Genomic DNA, 12,045 nt, shown 5'->3' on the forward strand with positions numbered 1-12,045 from the left:
TTTCCGCCCACCCCCAATCCTTCTAGCCACCAGACCCCCCCCCCCCCCCCCCCAGCAGCTACTAAAACTTTGCAAACAAGCAGTGGATTGTAAACGTTTCACACCATTTCGGTCAGAAGAGTTCAAATACTTTTGAAAAAATACCAATTCCTCCAGGCCATGTATTAAAAAATTCTTTCTGGATGTTGAAAGTTGTACATTTATCTGGGAGTTAAACTGCTTTCACTTTACATCGTTTCTGCCACGTTTTCCTCAGCAGTTTTCAGTCTTCCTGCATGAGGTGGTGAAAATGCCACGTTGCCCCCCGCAAAAAAGCAGCCTGTCCTCTCTCTCTCCCCCCCCCCCAGCCCACTGGTAAGACCGAATTTAAGCTTGGGCATGGCCCGCTTTCCACAAACAGCTCCCCCCCGGACAGGAATAACGTTATATTGGCCTCAGGATTTGACTGGTAGAAGCTGCAAATAAAACTAAATACCCGCTGCCCCCACCCCTGACAGCAGCACAGAGCGCCCCCGTGTGCAGCATCTCAAATATGGCAGTGAAGCCCAAAGACAGAGCCCAGGTCATTAACCCCCTCCCTGCACTGGCACCATGCAGAACATACAAACGGTCATGTGAACCATTCCCCCCCCCCCCCCCCCCCGCCCCAAATAATTACATTAGTCCCGCCCTGTTTGCAAATATTCCGCCTTGCCTAATAACGTAACGATATCCGAAAGGACATTCATTTCTGAAACCAAAATAATTCTTAATCAGACTCTTCTATCCAGTCTACACTAATGTGAGCAACATGTGCTGATGCCAGATGTTACATTTCTCAAGTGAACAGCATTTTAGTGTGATTAGTGCTTTCTTAAAGAATCATTTGTACATGGTGCGTATAAACGTGCCACTGTTGCAGAATTAATAGACATTGCACTGTCTGCCTGTTAATTATTTCACACAGCCCCAAATGAGTGGCAATATTTAGTCACCAGATATTTTTAGTGTCTGACTGATAAAATGCAGTCTCCCCAGAGCTCTATCAGTGGGACAGTGATACTCTCATTGTAATTAACAATGGTTGAGGGAAGTGATTACCTGTAAGATTGTGTGGAGCAGCATGGACTGACACAGATATTTAAAAAAAATATATTTTTAAATGTTTATGTTACCATTTTGTCCATGCTATTGCAATGGGGTTGTCCCAGTGGTTTGGCTGAGATTCAGTTTTTCTGTTGGAGCATGGTATGCAGTGACATTAAGGGATAAGAGTCACGGTGATAATTAGCAGAATAGGAATGGAACCTCTCTCGAAAAAAACCTCTCAAAGTATAAAGGCTGAAGGCTAGGAATTAGGGAACATTACACAGCGCGCTTTCGTGAGGCAAGAAATCCAACAACAATGGTTGAAAACGCTGCTTTGTGACAACTGGCTGATCGCTGCATGTTTAACTGAGAATAGCTCAAGACAGTCTACCTACCACAAAATGGTCTGTCAGCTGATCATTGCTCCAAGAATCAGCATGGTATCTGTGTTCGACTGGACACTTGTCTTGTGGAAATATTAGAGTTTTTGGGGAGACTGATCAACAGACTGGTATGGGAGTTACTCAATAATGTACCTACCTATCAGCAACTGTACTTCAAACCAATTCACAGCATCTGAAAGGACCTGATAAGGCAATAAATGTAACTCTTTGATTGTGGCGGTGATGATAGGTGAACCTTTCGCTCATTACCGATACTAAATGTAAGGGAAGGATCTGCAATGTCTGTGTAATATATGAACGTTGCCGTGCAAGTAATCTTTGGTAAATCTTTCCCCAATCTCCAATTATATTTTGGAGGAAAAATATTAGAAGCCCCACAACCTATACATTTGGTACGAGAAGAGTGGCTTGTAAATTGTGTTAAACAGAGGCCGCCTGCTTACTATACAGTCCATTTAATTTGGACATAACGCAAATCCTTTTGAAATATTCAAGAATAAAATGTATATATATATATAAAATTTTAAATGCATCACAGTTGTGTTCTTTGGGTTTGTTGTGTGTTCACAGGGCATCTGTAAAAACAAAGTCTTTCTGCTCATGATTGATGTCTTGTGCAGCTATGGCATTTGTAGTATCACATTATGAACATTTGAAATAAATCAAGCTTCGCAAAGCACATGTAACCCTAAATTGGGTTTGGATCTTTAGGCTCTCTTTTAGATACACTGCACATGTAAACTTAACTTGAGAGTGTGTATTCATCTGTGGGGCTTCCTCATGCATTCTAACCAGTCCTAATTCTGGATTGTTTTCTCACTTCTTAAAATTCGCAATATATTTTTTAAAAACACTCACATTAGGCTTCATGACTTTTTTTTACTATAGATTTAGAGTACCCAATTATTTTTTTTCCAATGAAGGGGCAATTTAGCATGGCCAATCCACCCAGCTGCACACCTTTGGGTTGTGGGGGTCAAACCCACACAGACACGGTGATAATGTACAAACTCCAGACGGACAGTGACCAAGGGCCGGGATCGAACCTGGGTCCTCAGTGCCGCAAGCAGCAGTGCTAACCACTTAGCCACCGTGCCGCCCCAGGCTTCATGACTTAACTTGCTTTGTCTGGGCAGTTTCTTTTCTTTTTGCAACATCAAAAATTATTCGGGGGTTCAGTATCAGAGAAGAAAAAATTACTCCTGTCCGTTTTTATTGAGAAAAATCTCTGCTGCCATCAGCACAGAAGTTGCAACTTAACTTGCCTAAGAGTTACACAAATTAAGCTTTACCCTACCCGGTATGTTTGGATACAAGTGGTATTTATAAGAATCTATGGCATACTTTACCAACAGACAAATAACTGTGATGCTTATATATATATATATATATAAATAAAATTTGGATTGCAAACATACATATAATCCAAAGTATTAATAGCATAACTCCGTTTACAGGTACCTTGGGACACATGGAAAACCAATAATAAATGTAATTTTAAAAATGCATAAGACAGTTCTCAGTTGTTGGGTAATTTAAGTTTACTTCTGGAAGATGACTCAAGACTGCCACCCTTCCTGCTTCTGGGTTAATGCATTCAACTCTTAATGAAGCCCAAAAAAACAATTTAAAATGATGCACAGATGTACCTCTGATCCAACAACTCTGTGTTTATTGAACAAGTAGCTGAGTAGTATAGATCTGATCATCCATGGCGAGCTAACTAATCACAGCAGTGGAGATAGGGGTGCTACAATTGTGTTCAGTGTCCTTGGACAAGAGAATTGGGAAATTGGACAGGATTTTGTCAGGAAATTGGACAGGATTGCTGTGCACCAGCTCCCCCTTGGAAGTCTCAAGTGTGTGACTTGGCTTCGCTGTCCCTCTGGTCAAATAGGCTACTAACGCTCAGTGCCAAAGTTCACTTAAGGATGACGGCAGACCTAGGGTGAGGCGTAAACAATGCCCAGTGAAGCAGAAAGGAAAGGGGCACACCAGAGTCAGATAAACAAGAACAGGAAAAGGAGGCTTGTCACTTTAATTAAAATGATAAACGGGCAGCAGGGTGGCGCAGTGGTTAGTGCTGCTGCCTCACGGCGCCGAGGTCCCAGGTTCGATCCCGGCTCTGGATCACTGTCCGTGTGGAGTTTGCAGATTCTCCCCGTGTTTGCGTGAGTTTCGCCCCCACAGCCCAAAAGATGCGCAATGTAGGTGAATTGGCCACACTAAATTGGAAAAAATAAATTGGGTACGCTAAATTTATTTTAAAAAATTAAAATTATAAATACGTGAGAATGTCCAACAATTTCCATAACGTCAAAAACAAATTATTTTCTTCTCCTTCAAAATGTTCTTCCCTCCTTCTGAAGGCACTGAGTGTTGCCGCATCTACTTTGAAGAATGGCTGAGTGGAGTGGGGGGGGGGGGGGGGGGGGGGGGGGGGGGGCAGTTCAGCCTTGCCTTCACCTGATATCAGGAACCACTATAGTAATCAAGATCAGCAAGCCTGACTGAATTCCCCCCTTCCATACCCAAATGACAAAATTGTAGTGTCACCTCAGATCAGTTAAGACAGTACTGATCAGGGATCAAACTACAGGCCTTTATGAATTCTAGGATTCATAACAGCACCAAAGTGGGAAATGCATTTATCAAAAGTGCTAAGGATGAAATAATATAATTTAATGCTGTTCTTGAAATCTTTCAATTTCATTAATTACCAAGAAATTGGCTAATCCCCTAGTCCTGAAAGATGTACTTGTTAGGTGAATTGGACATTCTGAATTCTCCCTCTGTGTACCCGAACAGGCGCCCAAATGTGGCGACTAGGGGCTTTTCACAGTAACTGCTACTCAATAATAGATTATTATTATGTCCGATATCTATATGCACTGGGAACAACATGGGTTGGTTCTCTTTCTGATGACTGGTGTTGTGGAGATTGATCATTATTTGTCAGGCGGAACTGATTCTCCCAATTCTTCTACAGCGTAGTGCATTAAGGCACCAAATATATCAGTACAAGGGCTACTACAAACATGGACTCCCAATTTTTTGTGCTAACTCTTTTGTATGAACGCCAAGAACAATTCATAGAGTGAATCTGATCTGCCAGGAAAGTACAAACATTATATGAAGGATTTAGCTTTAAAACTTATAAATATTTTAACATCAATGAATGTGACTCATTCGGGATGTACATTTAGTAAATCCATCTTGCAAATTAGGACCAGGCTCATACGTTGAAGTTTACTTTTGACATGTGGACAGAGTGCCACCATCTGGAGAGATGCTGATATTACAGTTCAAAAATTCACATTTGTATCTATCTCCCTTTTCACCATTGAAAGCTTGCATCTATGATTTCTCTAACAAATGAGTCACAATCAACTGATACAAGTATTTAGTTGTGCATTAGCAGGGAATAATTTGCAGACCACAATAAATAGAAAAAATCGATACACAATTAGAAGTGTTGCAAATTCCAAGATGCAACAGGATAGTTGAAACTCTAAAGCTTACTTTGGGAATTTGAACATATATGTTTAATACTTTTTCAAAGTAAATTTAGAGTACCCAATTAATTTTTTCCAATTCAGGGGCAATTTAGCAAGGCTAATCCACCTACCTGCACATCTTTGGGTTGTGGCGGAGAATGTGCAAACGCCACACAGACAGTGACCCAGGGCCGTGATCAAATCTCAGACCTCGGTGCCGTGAGGCAGCAGTACTAACCATTGCGCCACCGTGCTTCCCATATGTTTAATACTTAAGTAAATTAATAATGTTTATCAAAAATGTATACATGACTCCATGCTATTTTTTATTTGCTTCACACTGGCTAATATCCTGACTGCTGTGTTGAGACTTCAACTGTTTTTAACATTCAGGGAGGGACATTCATTCTCATTTATGTCGTTCACCGCAAATCTTTTACTCCTTGTGCACACACACTAAGCCAGGTTTCTATCATTGCACAAAGTAGAGTGCAGGCGACCTGTTTCTCACCACTCTCGCTCGGTCTGTACAGTTGTAGCTTGGAGCTGCCTGCACTCTGGTTGTAGTCAGGCTGCCCAGAGGTAATCGCTCTTCGCTTGGGCGTCTCGTGCACAGATCATGCAACATTACTTGAGGTGGCTATTTGTGTCCGGTACTTATTGGCAAAAATTACTTTGAAACAAAAATTGAGCACGATTTTCCCATGATATTTGTTTTCCCCTCAGTTGAGTGCCACTGAGTGTCGCAATACCCTTTGTGTTATAATAAATGGGAAGCCCTCACCACTTTGTGTCCATTTACTGAATAAACAATGGTCAGAAGCAGAAGGTTAAACAGAATACAGTCCAATATAAAACCATAGAGAGACTCATGGTTTCATGCTGTCTGTGCTGGTTGTTTGCTGAAACAATTGAAATCTCCTCATAACCTTGCAACCTTTCTCTTCTTCAATTATCCAGTACATTTTTCCTCAGACCTCTGCTTTAACCACTCCTAGTCTCTACACTTCAGTAATCCTTTTAAATTGATCACCCCTTTTCATCAACTCCCCGCTAGAGGAAATAGGGTTTTTAATTTATTCTGTCAAAATACTTCACGGTTTAAAAAAACTCTTGATATTTCCCATCTTGGCCTTCATCCCTCTAGTGGAAATCACATGTCTTTCGGGGATAGGGTGGAAGCGAGGGCTTAATGTGGGTGGTGCAGACTCGATGGGCCGAATGGCCTCCTTCTGCACTGTTTGTTCTATGTTCTATGTCTTTCAGCACAGACATCATTCCAGTGAACCTACGTTAGACTCATTCCAATTCTCTTCCCATACCCTGTGGTGCACTAAGGCAGACTTTCACTTGTTTCCATGACTAGTAATTCCCGGGACAGTCTGTTGCCGGAGGCTTATGGCTTGAAGGGCGTCACTCCACATCAAGTGTGGCTGACAAGGAGTCTCTCCCGCTCTTATCGCCAGCCATTGGCATGTTGGAAGGATTTGCAGGTTGACACATTCAACCTATCTGATCGCATTACAAAAGCACCCTCCTTGGCCCTCAAGTCCTCAGATGGGACTCAAACCTTCAGCTTCTGGCTCAGACGCAGAGACGGAGGCTATCACTCCGCCACAAGAAATCTTACATTAGGCCCATGCTATGGTTTTAATTGGACGACCAAAACTACATACACTACACTTAATTCGATGGGCCAAATGGACTCCTTCTGCACTGTAGTGATTCTATGAACTGTGACATAACCACGGCGTTGCTTAAATAAATTCATAATTAATTTTAAAAATAGATATATTTTTATTCAGGCATTTATATAAACAGTAAATACAAAAACACGAGTAAGAACAAACAGGAACATCATAATAAATAACTAGCTAGTCAACACCCCAACCCCCCCCGTCCATCCCCTCATCCTGGCCTGCCTTCTCCATTTTTAATCCCTTTATCGCGCGCGACCCCCCCCACCTTTCCCCTGCCCCCCGCTGACACCTCAATCCTCCTTAAAGTAGTCGATAAATGGCTTCCACCTCAGGGCAAACTCATCGACCGACCCTCTCAAGATGAACTTGATTTTTTTTCAACCTCAGGAATTCTGCCAGGCTCATAACCACACCCCTGATTTTGGTGGCTTCGAGTCCCTCCACCCAAACAAAATTCATCTCCAGGCTATCAGGAAGGCAAAGGCCAGGACATCGGCCTCCCTTGCCACCTGGACTCCCGGGTCTTCTGGTACTCCGAATATCAACACTTCCCCACGTACCAGCCATACCTATCCTCTACCCCTTCAAAGAACATCCTGGCCACCGTCATGTGCGCCCTGTGAACTACCTTGAACTGTATAAGGCTGAGCCTCGCACACGACGAGGACGCATTCACCCTCCTCAGAGCTTTCACCCACATCCCGGACTCCATTTCCCCTCTTCCCCCAGTTCCTCCTCCCATTTCTGTTTGAGTTCCCCAATCGAGGTTCCCTCCCAGTCCATGAGGTTATTATAAATCTCGGACACCTTGCTATCACCCACTCCTTCCCTCGGTAGCACCTTATCCTGAAATCCCAAGGGCGGCAAACTGGGAAAGGACGGCACCTGCTTCCTCACAAAGTCCTAGACCTGTAAATATCTAAACCCATTCCCGCTGGGCAGCTCATATTTCTCCTCCAGGTCCTCTAAGCTCACAAAGCTGCCCCCCCCCCCCCCCCCCCCCCCCACGAACAGGTCCACAAACCGCTCGATCCCTGCCTGTCACCACCTCCGAAACGTTGCATCATGCCCCCCCCCCCCCCCCCCCCCCGCGGTGAAAACCTGTGATTGTCGCAAATCAGTGCCCAGACCGGGGCACTTTCCAACCTCAAATGCTACCGCCACTGCCCCCATCCTCAGGGCTACCACCACCATTGGGCTCATGAAGTACTTGGCCGGCAAGAATGGCAAAGGCACTGTCAACAGTGCTCCTAGACTCATTCCCTTACAAGAGGCCGTCGCAATTCGTATCCATGCCGACCCTTCCCCACTTACTAACCCTGACTATTTTAGCTGCCCAGTGTGGTAGTCACCACTGATGTACATACTGTATATATATATATATATATGTTTTACGGCAATGCCCCTGTACTACAGGTACGGGGGTAGAGCCCTGCCTGCTGGCTCTGCCCAGTAGGCAGAGTATAAATATGTGTGCTCTCCACACAGCAGCCATTTTGTCAGCTGCTGTAGGAGGCCACACACCTCTGTGTAATAAAGCCTTGATTACATTCTACTCTCGTCTTCTCGTAATTGATAGTGCATCAATTTATTACACTGAGATTTTTCAGAGATGGACCTCCGCATCAAGCCGGATCGCCTGCAGCTGCATCCTCAAGCAGACAACGCCAACAAGGACTTTGATCATTGGCTAGCCTGTTTTGAAGCGTACATCGGGTCTGCGCCAGAAGCAATCCCAGAAGCACAGAAGCTCCAGATTCTGTACACACGGCTGAGCTCCAACGTCTTTTCCCTCGTCCAGAACGCACCGAACTACGCAGAGGCCATGGCGCTACTGAAGGAAAACTACGCTCAGCGGACTAACACGCTCTACGCCAGACACCTCCTCTCCACTCGGCGCCAACTTCCTGGTGAGTCTGTGGAAGATTTCTGGCGTGCCCTGCTCCCTCGAGTTAGAGACTGTGACTGCCAGGCCGTTTCGGCCACGGAACACTCGAATATGCAAATGAGAGACGCATTTGTTACGGGCATAGGGTCTGACTACATCCGCCAGCGCCTCTTAGAGGGGGCCAGGCTCGATCTCGCGGTGACCAAAAAACTAGCGCTCTCACTTACATTCGCCTCACGCAACGTTCAGGCCTATGCCCCCGACCGCGCGGCCCCCCCACCCCTATGCATCGTGGACCCTGCTGACGGTCACCCCATCATGGACCCCATCAGCGACCGCCCCCAGCCAACCCCACACCTGCGCTGTGCGGCAGCCAACCAACCCCAGGGGGCCCAAATGCTACTTCTGCGGACAGTCAAAACACCCCCGACAGCGCTGGCCAGCACGGAACGGCCGCTGCAAGTCCTGTGGCAAGAAGGGACGCTGCAATGTGCCAGGCCCGCTCAATCGCCGCTATTGTCCTGGTACCCTCCACGTGCGGCCAGTGGGCGCCACCATCTTACCCTCCTCGGACTACGTGCGGCCCATGGGCACCGCCACCGTGTCTCTCTCTGAACCAATGGGCGCCGCCATCTTGCCTGCCCCAGGACACGTGCAGCCCGTGGACGCCGCCATCTTACCTGCCTCAGGGCCCCTGCCCGTCGGGCACCTCATCAGGCCGCTCATCACCTGCAACCGCCGACAACCAGCCGCGTTCTCGCCTCGGTCACGATTGACCAGGTTCGACCACACAATCTCGCAACTGCTTCAACAAAGGTGAAGGTCAACGGGCACGAGATCTCCTGCCTGCTGGACACCGGGAGCACTGAGAGCTTCATTCACCTCGATACGGTAAGGCGCTGCTCCCTCGCGGTACACCCCGCTAACCAGAGAATCTTCCTGGCCTCCGGATCCCACTCCGTGGCGATCCGGGGGTACTGCATCGCCACCCTCACCGTCCAGGGCGTGGAGTTCAGCGGCTTCCGCCTCTCCGTCCTCCCCAACCTCTGCGCTGCCCTGCTACTCAGCCTGGACTTCCAGTGCAACCTCCAGAGCCTAACCTTGAAATTCGGCGGGCCCCTACCACCCCTTACTGTTTGCGGCCTCGCGACTCTTAAGGTCGAACCGCCTTCCCGTTTTGCAAACCTAACCCCGGGTTGCAAACCCCTCGCCACCAGGAGCAGGCGGTACAGCGCCCAGGACAGGACCTTCATCAGGTCTGAGGTATAGTGGCTGCTGCGGGAAGGCATCATCGAGGCCAGCAACAGCCCCTGGAGAGCCCAAGTGGTAGATGTGAAAACTGGGGAGAAAAACAGGATGGTCGTTGACTACAGTCAGACCATCAATCGGTACATGTAGCTTCATGCGTACCCCCTCCCACGCATATCTGATATGATCAATCAGATTGCACAGTAACAGGTCTTCACGACAGTAGACCTGAAATCTGCCTACCCCCAGCTTCCCATCCGTAAGGCGGACCGCCTGTACACCGCGTTTGAAGCAGACGGCCGCCTTTACCACTTTCTTAGGGTTCCCTTCGGCGTCACCAACGGGGTCTCGGTCTTCCAACGGGAGATGGACCGAATGGTTGACCGGTATGGACTGCGGGCCACTTTCCTGTATCTGGACAATGTCACCATCTTCGGCCACGACCAGCAGGACCATGACGCCAGCCTTTCCAAATTTCTCCACACCGACACTCTCCTCAACCTCACGTATAACAAGGAGAAGTGCGTGTTCAGCACGAACGGCTTAGCCAGCCTCGGCTATGTGGTTCAGAACGGAGTTCTGGGGCCCGACCCTGATCACATGCACCCCCTCATGGAACTCCCCCTCCCCCACTGCCGCAACGCCCTCAAACGATGCCTGGGGTTCTTTTCGTATTACGCTCAGTGGGTCCCAAACTATGAGGACAAGACCCAGCCACTCATTCAATCCACCATTTTTCCCCTGACGGCCGAGGCTCACCAGGCCTTCAACCGTATCAAGGCCAACATTGCCAAGGCCGCGATGCACGCGCTCGATGAGACGTTGCCCTTCCAAGTCGAGAGCGATGCATCAGACGTCGCTCTGGCCGCCACCCTCAACCAGGCAGGCAGGCCCATGGCATTCTTTTCCCGCACCCTCCATGCCTCTGAAATTCGGCACTCCTCCATCGAAAAGGAGGCCCAAGCCATCGTTGAAACTGTGCGGCATTGGAGGCATTACCTGGCCGGCAGGAGATTCACTCTCCTCACTGACCAACGGTCGGTTGCCTTCATGTTTAACAACACACAGCAGGCCAAGATCAAAAACGATAAAATCTTGAGGTGGAGGATCGAGTTCTCCACCTACAACTACGAGATTTTGTATCGCCCCGGTAAGCTCAACGAGCCCCCCGATGCCCTATCCCGAGGTACATGTGCCAGCGCACAAGTGGACCGACTCCAGAACCTGCACAACAATCTCTGTCTCCCAGGGGTCACCCACATTTCCATTTCATCAAGGCCCGCAATCTGCCCTACTCCATCGAGGAAGTCAGGGCTATCACCAGAGACTGGCCGGTCTGCGCGGAGTGTAAACCCCACTTCTATCGGCCAGACCGTGTGCGCCTGGTGAAGGCCTCCCGCCCCTTTGAACGCCTCAGCGTGGACTTCAAAGGGCCCCTCCCCTCCACCGACTGCAACACGTACTTTCTCAGTGTGGTCAATAAATATTCCCGATTCCCCTTCGCCATCACATCCCCCGACATGACGTCTGCCACCATCAACAAAGCCCTCAACACCATCTTTGCTCTGTTCGGTTTCCCCGCCTACGTCCACAGCGACTGGGGATCCTCATTATGAGCGATGAGCTGCGCCAGTTCCTGCTCAACAGGAGCATTGCCTCGAGCAGGATGACCAGCTACAACCCCAGGGGAAACGGGCAGGTGGAGCAGGAGAATGGGACGGTCTGGAGGGCCGTCCAGCTGGCCCTATGGTCCAGAAATCTCCCGGCCTCCCGTTGGCAGGAGGTCCTCCCCGACGCACTTCACTCCATTCGGTTGCTCCTGTGCACTGCGACTAAGGAAACTCCCCATGAACGTCTCTTTGCCTTCCCTAGGAAGTCCACCTCCGGGGTTTCGCTCCCAACATAGCTGGCAGCTCCAGGACCCATTTTCCTCCGTAGACACGAGCGACGCCACAAGGCAGACCTGTTGGTTGAGAGGGTACATCTACTCCACGCCAACCCGCAGTATGCTTACATAGCGTACCCCGACGGCTGCCAAGACACAGTCTCCCTCAGGGACCATGAACCAGCTGGTTCCACACACACACACAGCCCCCCCCCCTCTGCCCCGGCGCCACCCTCCCTTCCCCCGGCGCACCCCACCGCAGCCCCCGCTCTGGGACAATCCGTCCTCCCCTTGCTCCCACCCAGGGATGAAGAGGATTTCGACATGCTCCCGGAGTCACCGAAGACCAAGCCAC

The sequence above is a fragment of the Scyliorhinus canicula genome, chromosome 1, assembly GCF_902713615.1.
Source record: "Scyliorhinus canicula chromosome 1, sScyCan1.1, whole genome shotgun sequence".
In the NCBI taxonomy this organism is placed as follows: Eukaryota; Metazoa; Chordata; class Chondrichthyes; order Carcharhiniformes; family Scyliorhinidae; genus Scyliorhinus; species Scyliorhinus canicula.